The 11,723-nt window shown below is 41.4% G+C and overlaps 1 protein-coding gene across 1 annotated transcript in view; it reads left to right on the top strand.

Annotated features, from left to right (window-relative positions):
• Window positions 1-529: 529 nt before the first annotated feature.
• glis2b (GLIS family zinc finger 2b) overlaps window positions 530-11,723 on the top strand; it is a 212,069-nt gene continuing 200,875 nt past the window's right edge. Inside the window, exon 1 of the mRNA XM_060901421.1 lies at window positions 530-1,343. The gene's annotated coding sequence lies outside the window, so the exon portion shown is untranslated. The remainder of the gene's footprint in view (window positions 1,344-11,723) is intronic.

Genomic DNA, 11,723 nt, shown 5'->3' with positions numbered 1-11,723 from the left:
TGGTTCTGTAAGATGCTCAGTAAAACCTACAGCTCATTTCCTTATAAAACTGCACTCACTGTACCTGAGACTACTTTTTTTTTGTTAAACAAAGGGTCGTCACACACTAAATATTGACTGTTTCATTTATTATGGCTTACTGCTGTTTATAGGATTTTTTAAAAATGTTGAAACATTTCATTTCATTATTTTAAGCAATTTTTGGTTTACAGCATTTCTTTCCATGTCCCTAAGACTTTTATTAATTTACGTGACTGGTGTTAAATTTCTGCATGAACGTAAATGTGTGAAAGGGGTTTATAAGATGCTACTACACAGTTACAATATTGACTATGTGGTGGAGTTCTATTTTGTAGACTCAGCAGCACAGTAGGATGTGGATTGGGACGCCTAGGTGGCGTACTGATTTACACTTGTGGCTGTAGTGCGCGGGTTGGGACGTGGCCGCATCGTGGCAAGGCGGAGGGAAGGAGGGGGAGCCGACCACGGCCCCGTCGACAAGGCAGAGCAGTGCGCATGCGCGGAGCTGGCAGACTGGGAGCAAGTTTGGGTGAAGGAGTCAGGGCCAGTGTCCGCTCCGCACCAGGAGGGAGACACCGCACACGGGCTCGAGTCCGTGGGGGGGTTGGCTGATACCGCCAGCTTAGCGCTTTATTACCTCAGCAAAACAAGAAATTCAGCGAGGAAACACTCGAAAAACGTTGTAAGGAAATATTATCTGGACAAGACCTCTCTTCTACTCGCCCTGCGCGGCCCCCTGCCTCCCTCCCGCCCGCCCTCCTTTAAGACCCCAAAAGAACGACCACCCAAAGAAAACCTCACTTGACCAAGCTTTGCTAAGACGCGATGCACCTTGTTCCTCAGAAAAAATCGACAACGGTTATTTTTTCTTATGACCGCCGTTACTGGACTTCAACCTGTGAAGATTACGGACACTTTCAAGTGTTGACATAGTTCGGTTCGGTTCTCGACTGAGATCATAATAATCTCATTCCTTGAAAGTAACATTAACTCGGCTGTTTGTCGGCTATTTCTTTTGACACTGTCGGTTTCTCATTTTTCTTGAATCCTTTATTAAGCTTCTGCGCAGTTTTTCCCTTATTTTTTGCTCCTGTGTGTTTTGTAACGACAATGGTCTGACAGTGGACCGCTACACCGCCAGATTGCTAAACGGTGACGCGACGTGTATTCAGGCGTCCAGAATAACCCGATTCACCGACGGACGGTTACTATAATACTCTTTTTTTTTTTTCAACAAAAGTATTTGTATAACCACTGTAATAGGAAAGTTTCACGACGCTTTGGGCCGAAGCCAGTTCGACCATTTCCCAGTTTCTCCCAAGGTAAGCCCGCCTTCACAAACTCGCTCACCCTAGATGTGGACTGGATTACACTGATGTTCATCGTCCGCTGAGCGAGTCTCGTCAGCTTTTGACAAATATTTGAGACAACACGAAATGGTTGTAGTTTACTGAGATGTGTGCAGCTGTCAGGTCTAGTTATTAACAACCCATTTTTCTCGTGATTGTTTCATTTGGGTCACTGTTCGCCTCATTCTAGTCGTAGAGAGACACAGACACGCCATTATACGTTGATCTAAGCCTTCTGTGGTGACTTGTCTGGTCAGTACTTATGAATAAAAGCTCAGCCTGGAAAGATGACAGTGCATGATTGGCCCTGATGCTGCGCTGTGAATGAAGTGTGTTTTGCACCAGTTAGGTGACTCCACAAACCCTGGGATTAATTGAAGTGTTCGTTGAGTTTGGGCCCTTGGATGAGAGCCTGTTGTCATTGGCAGCCATAGATGGCTTGAATAATACAGACAGAGCCTGCATGCCAGGAGGCAGTTAACCAAATGACGAAGAGAACTTGAAATTCAAGGACAAGTACATGCTCAGGGATATAGCATCTTTTGGTCAGGTACTTTGTCACACCTACAGGTAATATGAACCACAAATGTGACAATGAAAGTTTGGGAAATTTGAAACATTTGGCAACACCGAAATGCTGTGGAGGACCCTGTAAGGGGCCTTGTTAGTGAACACAGTCGAGAAAACAAGGTCGAATCAGGCCCACCCAAAAGAAGTACAGGAAATATTTGACTATTAGGCAGGTTGTTGCTTTAGTGACTGACAGGGAGCCACAAATCTGGTGATAGCTTGTATGGAACTGGGACGCGGTCAAACAGAAAGCAGAAACAAAAGTGCCAAAACACATTGACTGGAACTTGGAAGTGGTACAGAACTGGAAAAACAATAATAGTAATATTTATTTATTGTATGTAGAACTTATCGTTTTAATACTAAATTCATAAACTGCTTTGCATATCCAACTCCAAATCAGAAAAAAGTTGGGGCGTTATGTTGAGATTTAATTTAAAACTGAAAACAATGATTAACCTGTATTGCACTCAGAATCACCACAGCACATTATTTAATGTTTTACCTTATTCATTTTGTTTTATTCAAAATAAACACATTTCAATTTTGCTTCTTGCACCACATTTTCAAAAAAATTGGGCCGATAAAGCATTTACCAGTTTATAGCGTTCCCATTCTTTCTCACAACACTGAAAAGCTGTTTAGGGACTGAAGACACCAAGTGATGAAGTATTTCAGGCGTTATTTTGTCCCAATCTTCCTGCAAACAGGTCTTAAGGTGTGCAACGACACTTTTTTTTAAACATTTTTTGTTTACTACATAATTCCATATATGTTTCATAATTTTGATGTCTTCAGTATTGCTTTACAATGTAGAAAATAGTCAAAATACAGAAAAACTATGAATGAATGAATGAATGAATGAATAGGTGTGTCCAAACTTTTGGCTGGTACTGTATGTGCATCCACCATTAAGAGAGCCCTCCATTGCCATAGCCTGAAAAGCTGTCATGCAAGGAAGAAGCCCCTGCTCTAATTGTGTTTAACTAGAGGCCATAACTTGTAACTCCTGACTTTTGACCAGGAAAACTGCCCCTTCAGCTCAAAATTCCTACTTGGTATCTTTGTGTAATCTTCTCAACACGAGATCAGGGAATGATGTCAAATCAACATGGCTGCACATGAGATGTAAAGAAAGGAGCACTTCTTACCTTTAAATAACTTCTGTATTGTATATGCAAGTGTTTGCTTTTAACTAATGAACGGAGATGTATTCAACTTGTCAATTTATTTGTATAGCACTTAACAGACATTGTTGCAAAGCAACTTTACAGGAAAATAAAGACTTTAAACATATGAGCTAACTTTATCCCTGATTGAATTTATCCCTTTTAATAAACTTAAGTCTTTTAACATTGACACTGCTGTTTTGAGGAGGAAAATAAACATCACTCCTTGGAATTAGCTGGCAAGCTTGTTACTAGCAAAAGACCAGCACAGAGTCATCCCAGTTGTTCCTCCACTTTGTACCTTAAATGCATGGTGGTAAAAAAATTACATCATTATGAGCTCTGACTTTACACTTCTGAAGTAAGTTAAATGCAGCATAAGACCATCATAAAAAAGGCAGATTGAAGTTTGCAGGTTATCACCAACCTTTTAGATAAGTGTTCTCTGTTCACATGTAACTAAAAATTTAACTGTATGGCCATAATGATGTGAACGATACAACCCCAAGTCAGAAGTTGGGATGGTAAGGAAAATGCAAATTAAAAAAAAATTAAATTTATTTTGATTTGTATTTCACTGCAGACAGTATGAACCTAAGATATTTCATGTTTTGTTTGGTCAACTTCATTTCATTTGTTAAAATACATTCATTCCTGTATTCCAGGCCTGCAGCACATTCCAATAAACGTTAGGGCATGGCAATTTAGGGCTAGTAATGAGGTAAAAAAATTACATAATGTGATTTGAAAGGGGTGATGTCAACAGGTGACTTGTAATCATGACTTGGTACGAAATCCAGTGTGGGGAAATAAGGAATTTTAGACCCTGTTTACACGTAGCTGGGTATCTATAAAAACGGGTATTTATTTATGCGGTTGCACCCATCATTTGCATGTAAACGGAGGTTTCAGTCACTGAAAACGGCTGCTTTCGAAAACTCCGGGCAAAGTGGAGATTTGTGAAAACTCCGTTTTCATGTCTGCGTGTAAATAGTGGAAAACGGAGTTTTCTTTGTGTTATGGGGAAAACGGAGTTTTAGCATTGTGATCTGACGGTCCCTCTTCCTTGGCTTTCAGATCTCTGGTTGACTTTGTTTGACACGTTTTTGATAGCCTTCCCTGGCTGTTTTTGAGCATTGTGTAAATGGAATTACAACCCCGATTCCAAAAAAGTTGGGACAAAGTACAAATTGTAAATAAAAATGGAATGCAATGATGTAGAAGTTTCAAAATTCCATATTTTATTCAGAATAGAACATAGATGACATATCAAATGTTTAAACTGAGAAAATGTATCATTTAAAGAGAAAAATTAGGTGATTTTAAATTTCATGACAACAACACATCTCAAAAAAGTTGGGATAAGGCCATGTTTACCACTGTGAGACATCCCCTTTTCTCTTTACAACAGTCTGTAAACATCTGGGGACTGAGGAGACAAGTTGCTCAAGTTTAGGAATAGGAATGTTAGCCCATTCTTGTCTAATGTAGGATTCTAGTTGCTCAACTGTCTTAGGTCTTTTTTGTCATATCTTCCGTTTTATGATGCGCCAAATGGGTGAAAGATCTGGACTGCAGGCTGGCCAGTTCAGTACCCGGGCCCTTCTTCTACGCAGCCATGATGCTGTAATTGATGTAGTATGTGGTTTGGCATTGTCATGTTGGAAAATGCAAGGTCTTCCCTGAATGAGACGTCGTCTGGATGGGAGCATATGTTGCTCTAGAACCTGGATATACCTTTCAGCATTGATGGTGTCTTTCCAGATGTGTAAGCTGCCCATGCCACATGTACTAATGCAACCCCATACCATCAGAGATGCAGGCTTCTGAACTGAGCGCTGATAACAACTTGGGTCGTCCTTCTCCTCTTTAGTCCGAATGACACAGCGTCCCTGATTTCCATAAAGAACTTCAAATTTTGATTTGTCTGACCACAGAACAGTTTTCCACTTTGCCACAGTCCCTTTTAAATGAGCCTTGGCCCAGAGAAGATGTCTGCGCTTCTGGATCATGCTTAGATACGGCTTCTTCTTTGAACTAGAGAGTTTTAGCTGGTAACGGCGGATGGCACAGTGAATTGTGTTCACAGATGATGTTCTCTGGAAATATTCCTGAGGCCATTTTGTGATTTCCAATACAGAAGCATGCCTGTATGTGATGCAGTGCCGTCTAAGGGCCCGAAGATCACGGGCACCCAGTATGGTTTTCCAGCCTTGACCCTTACGCACAGAGATTCTTCCAGATTCTCTGAATCTTTTGATGATATTATGCACTGTAGATGATGATATGTTCAAACTCTTTGCAATTTTACACTGTCGAACTCCTTTCTGATATTGCTCCACTATTTGTCGGCGCAGAATTAGGGGGATTGGTGATCCTCTTCCCATCTTTACTTCTGAGAGCCGCTGCCACTCCAAGATGCTCTTTTTATACCCAGTCATGTTAATGACCTATTGCCAATTGACCTAATGAGTTGCAATTTGGTCCTCCAGCTGTTCCTTTTTTGTACCTTTAACTTTTCCAGCCTCTTATTGCCCCGTCCCAACTTTTTTGAGATGTGTTGCTGTCATGAAATTTCAAATGAGCCAATATTTGGCATGAAATTTCAAAATGTCTCACTTTCGACATTTGTCTATGTTCTATTGTGAATACAATATCAGTTTTTGAGATTTGTAAATTAGTGCATTCCATTTTTATTTACAATTTGTACTTTGTCCCAACTTTTTTTGGAATCGGGGTTGTATTTTCTAGTACGGGGAGGAGAAGATAACTGTTTTCATAAATACCCGGCTACGTGTAAACGAAGTATTAAACAGACTATCACAGGACAGACAAGTTTGAAATGTCTGTCTGTCCAAATTTCAGTCTGTCCGATAGGGGTGTGCATTGGCACAGCCCTCACGATTCAATTCGATTACGATTCGGAGGGTAACGATTCGATTCAATCCGATTCTATGATGCATTGTGATGCGTTAAAATTTTACTGAAAGCAAGGCAAATTTTTCAGTAGTCATGAGGCAATACAAGCAGTCAGATACTGAACAACATTTTATTGGCTGTCGTGTGTATCACTCCTGTTTTAAACAAAATAAAATTGAATGTTAGAGTTTCAAATATGAAAAAGAAAACAAATTACGGCTTTTTAGTGCTTTGAATGAGACCGGATCTTTCTTTTTTACACACAGTAAAGTAGCAGCCTTTCACACAGGGCACCTGAACTCCTGTGCAAACTCAGTAATAAGTCACTGTATTTTAACAACAACCACCCAGCAATAAAAATATTCAAGAAAATATTCAAGAAAAAATTGAAGTGCATCTTTATGGCAATGCCAAGTACCTGAGATGTTAAACCGATCTGGGAATCAGTTGCATAAAACAAAACATCATAAATTGTAATGTAAACCAAAACTAAAATGTGTAGGCCTAGCCTACTACAAAATTTGTGCAAACAACTTACACATCAAAATCAGTAACAACCTCCCAGCAATAAAAAAATATTCAAGTAAATATTCAAGTGCAACAGCAGCTTAGCAGCTTTAAGCAACAATAACAATCTATTTCAACATGAGGAAATGTATGGTAAGTCGGAATATAATAACTTCAGCATTTGGGCATTTCCAGGTTCTTGTGCAAGAACACAAGCTGATCAACATGTTCTGGTTTGAGAACACTTCGTTTGGCTGAGATTACTACATCTGCTGTGGAGAGATCTTTAGCAATGAAACACGCCACCGAGCGTGTAATCTTCTTTGCCCTCTCAGAGTTGTGTGGTAGTGGTGACACCAGGGACTGGTCAATTCTTGGCTGGAATTTTTCTTGTTGTGGTGTTGTTTTGGAACCGGTAGCCAATTCAGGATGCCAGCGGGTTATGTGATTGGTGAAGTTGGTCGTATTTCCTACGTGTTTGATTTTGGTGTGGCATTGTTTACACACCGCGTAGGTCTTGTCTACTTTCCCATCAACCTCGTAGAATCCAAAATGTGCCCAGATGTCAGCTTTCCAAGCTTTGGGTACGTTAATAATAACCTGTCTCTCGCAGTCCTCTTCCTCCGCCTCAGCCATCTTGCTAAGCTAGTGCTCTCTCGACTGGCGTGCAGCTACAGACTGCGCATGTCTGTGATGTTGCTCCGGAAATGCCCACGGAAGTTTTTTTTTTTTTTTAATATGCTGAATCGATCTGGCATGTTGCCGAATCGATGCTAAATCGTCCATGCCCCGCATTGTGATGCATTGCCGAATCGATTATTGTTGACACCACTACTGTCCGAATGAGGCCTGGAACAAGCTGAAGGGCTTTAGATGCCTGGAGATGGCTTCTCAGCTATTTCCAGGTACATTTTTGTGATCTTCAAAGGCTAAATTACACGAGACATTAGTTGCTAATTACACTACAAATTGAATATAATTTACAAGGAAATGTCAGAAGATTCAAGAAAAACATGCTTGAAGTTGTACTCAAGAAAACAGTCGTACACACAGGTCAGTTTCATGTCTAGAAAAAAGTATGGGGGCAAGGCTGTTCCAGTTGGTTGCAACTTACTGGTATTCACATATAGGTGCTATAACAACACTCATGAAACTGTCAACAATGACTATTTTTTTATACTATGTTTATAAGTCTATAAGAAATTTAGTAATTAACAACACAGCTATTCTTACATAAGTGTTAAAATTTTGAGTACGAGATTCCAAGTAATTTTGTAACAAAATGACACAAAACTAGACATGGTAATATAATTTGGCTTTCAGACTAAAGTCTGCTGGACTAGAACTTAGAAGAAAATAAAATCTCTATTAAAATATAAATCTACATCCTACAAAGCATGAGACTATGACTGTCATTATGAATGGAAAAAAATGCACATAACAAACATTGATTGGCAGTTTGGCACTTAACATAATACTGTACTGGAAAGTTTAATGTAAACTGAACTCTTAATCAACTGACTGGATCAATCAGATACTGGCAACCCTAAAACACTAGTTCAACTGCATTGTGCAATAAAAACAACAGTGATTGATTGTATTATTATTGTCTTAGTGTGCCACTTGGGGAGAGGGAGGTGCCTGTAAAGTTCGGTGGGGCTAGGACCTTCGCAGGAGCGGATTCAGGAAAATGGGAAGGGAGGGCGTCAACCCAGTAAGGCCAGGGGTCCAGGAGCCACCAGAGGCCCCCGCAAGCTCTGCAGTTTTTAAAAGCCCTGAGATGCATTTTGAGCTGCCAGAGCATGTTGTAAATGAAATCTCTTAAAGGAAATTGTCATATCAAAAATGTTTTGAAAGTTCCTATTTTTAACACCATTTTATTCGTCACTGAAAATGATATTGTCAGAGTTGCAGGTATACGCGTAGGACATAATTACAACTGATACTCATCTCATTATCTCTAGCCGCTTTATCCTTCTACAGGGTCGCAGGCAAGCTGGAGCCTATCCCAGCTGACTACGGGCGAAAGGCGGGGTACACCCTGGACAAGTCACCAGGTCATCACAGGGCTGACACATAGACACAGACAACCATTCACACTCACATTCACACCTACGGTCAATTTAGAGTCACCAGTTAACCTAACCTGCATGTCTTTGGACTGTGGGGGAAACCGGAGCACCTGGAGGAAACCCACACGGACACGGGGAGAACATGCAAACTCCACACAGAAAGGCCCTCGCCAGCCCCGGGGCTTGAACCCAGGACCTTCTTGCTGTGAGGCGACAGCGCTAACCACTACGCCACCGTGCCGCTCACAAATGATACTGTGTATAGTAATATTTATGAAAGTTGCATTGTCATATGATGATGCATTACCACATAACTCACTACAGTGTAGTACACTGACTACAAAGCACATTATATCAATAAATAACTATTTTAGCAGCTGCAATCTGAGCTCCTGCTCAGGACACTGAATGTGCATACAAGATAGTGAATATACCCAGGTGAACTGAGGTAATGTAAGTGGCCACTTAAGACAGAGCTTAATACTGAGAACTGTAAACAAAGACTGCAAGAGTTGCATGTCGATAATACAAAGTCAGTAACTGCAAACTGAGCTCCTGAGTCTAAGGTGGGGTTTACATTAGACCGTATCAGCAGATCATCAGATTAACGTTTTTAAAACGATTAGCGTGCACACAGCAACGCCAATACACGATTCGCGTGCACACAGCAACGCCAATACACGGATACGCTCGGCTCCGCAGGCATCCTGCGCTCCAGATCACTCCGCCCTGAACAGTGAGTGCCCTCTGGAGGGTGCGCACTCCGGCCCTGCACAGCTCACAGAGCGCGCGAGTGAAGTGCACGAGCAGTGATTCGGGACTGAGCCGCTGTGTGTGTGATCTCAGTGCATATCGGGCATGCGCGTCACTTACCACTTGCAAGTGGAAGGATGGCAAGCCTAAAGACAATCATAACTACACAATGGGCAGTATTTGCATCAGTATTTGCAGTATTTTCATACTTTTATACTCTTTAATGAAAGGTGATACAAGGCGGAAGTCCGCGCCATTTTTCAGCAGTCGCGTCACATGACCAACGCCAGCGAATCAGGAAGGTGGATGTCACAGTGACGTTGTCCAATGACGACGCCAGCTAGAGCTCAGCACAGCGTATCCGCGTATTCTCAATGTTTACACAGCACCGGATCAGACACGATCTGGATTGAATACGTGGACCCTGGCGGATTCCCGTTTCCCGGCGTTTCCAGGCGTTTTAATGTAAACGGACAGTGCATCCGTGAAGAAAACGAGACAGATACGGTCTAATGTAAACTTGGCCTAAGAGACTGAGATAACTATACAATGATTGTGTGAGTTGCATGTGAACAAGTCCTATAATGAGTCTTGGTTTCCAAGACTCGGGATTTCAAGAAGATTTACTTCAGAGCCGTTGCAAAAATCAACATCTCTCTCAGACCTATCCAGCCGCTGTCGTAAAAATCAAAGTGAAGCTCACCTCCCAAATGGCATGTGTACCATGTACACACACAGGGTATGGTAAGTACAGGGATACCCTATTAAAGGAGATATGCAGAACCTTTATTTTTAAATACATTTCTGAGTGGATAGTATCTCCATCCTTGACTCTTGTATGCTGCATAATTGGGAATAAAAATAAATATATATATATATTTTTTGAGAGTTAAAATTGACCGCAAAGTTGGCATTCGAGCTGCCCCGCTGAGCCAGCCAGCCTTGGGTGGGTGACGTCACAGCGGGAACTGGTGCTATAGACCAAAGCCGAACATTTTGGGCTGGAAAACGTCAGCAGTATCTGGCAACACTGGTGTCTTCATCCACGTTGTTTTCCCGGCCATGACAACCGGGAAAAGGAAGTACATTTTCACGCATGCACATATATTTCATTTCCGCATTATTACTATCGTATAGCACGGTCGCAAAAACTGCCGTGTGAGCGCAAGTGGGGCTGCACCGGTGCTAACACGCTTCTCTCTAGTAAGCAGGTTTGTGACGTGTGAACGCGCCACAAAATTTACATGTAAGATATATCACAACAAAATACATCGGTGCAGCATCGATGCAAATATGTGCCGTGTGAACACCCCTTTTGAGGAACAAAGATGGGCCAAGGATCTCCAGTTTGTCAACAAATGTGTGAGAAAATTATTGAAATGTTTTTAAAAAGAAAGGAAGAGATTTGGAAATTTCACCCTCTATGGTGTGTAATATCATTAAACAATTCGAGGAATCTGAAGGAATTTCAGTGAATAAAGGGAAAGGGTGCAAGCCTAAGCGGAACACCTGTGCTCTCCAATCCCTCAAATGGCACTGCATCAAGAGTCGTCATTCATCTGTAGTTGATATAACCACGTGGGCTCGGGATTACTTTGGCAAACCTTTGTCAAGCAGCACAATACTACAGTTATATCCACAAATGCCAGTTAAAACGTCACTGTGAAAAAATAGAGCCTTGTGTTAAATGTGTCTGGAAGTGTTGTTGATTTCCTGGGCTCAGAGGCATCTGGGATGGCCCATCAGACAGTAGAAATGTGTTGTGTTGTGGTCAGACGAATCAGTATTCCAGGTCTTTTTTTTGGAAGAAATGGATGCCATGTGCTCCAGACCAAAGATGTAAAGGACTATCCAGACTGTTATCAGCAATGACTCCAAAAGCCCCAGGGTATGTCATGGTATGGGGTTGTCTCCGTGCCCTTGGCAAAGTTAACTTGTGCTTCTGTGATGGCAGCTTTAATGGAGAAAAGTACATTGAGATTTTGGAGCAACATACGCTACTTTCAAATATTTGTTGTCATCTTTTCCAGGAATATTTCAACAAGACAACGCAAAACCACATTCTGCACACATTACAAAGGCATGGCTGCAGAAGAAGAGGGTGCCTGTCCCCAATAAAGAATGTGTGGTGAATTTTGAAACAAAAAAAAAATGACCATGATGACTCTGTACTGTTGCACACCTTCAGTCCTGTTTGCAAGAAGATTGGCACAAAATAACACCAGAAACACTTCATCACTTGGTGTCTTCAGTCCCGAAACATCTTTTAAGTATTGTGAGAAAGAATGGGAACATTATAAAGTGGTAAATGCTTTACTGTCCCAACTTTTTTATGAAATGTGCTACAAGAATCAAAATTGAAA

The sequence above is a fragment of the Neoarius graeffei genome, chromosome 20, assembly GCF_027579695.1.
Source record: "Neoarius graeffei isolate fNeoGra1 chromosome 20, fNeoGra1.pri, whole genome shotgun sequence".
Classification (NCBI taxonomy): Eukaryota; Metazoa; Chordata; class Actinopteri; order Siluriformes; family Ariidae; genus Neoarius; species Neoarius graeffei.
This window is presented reverse-complemented; position numbering and strand designations above follow the sequence as displayed.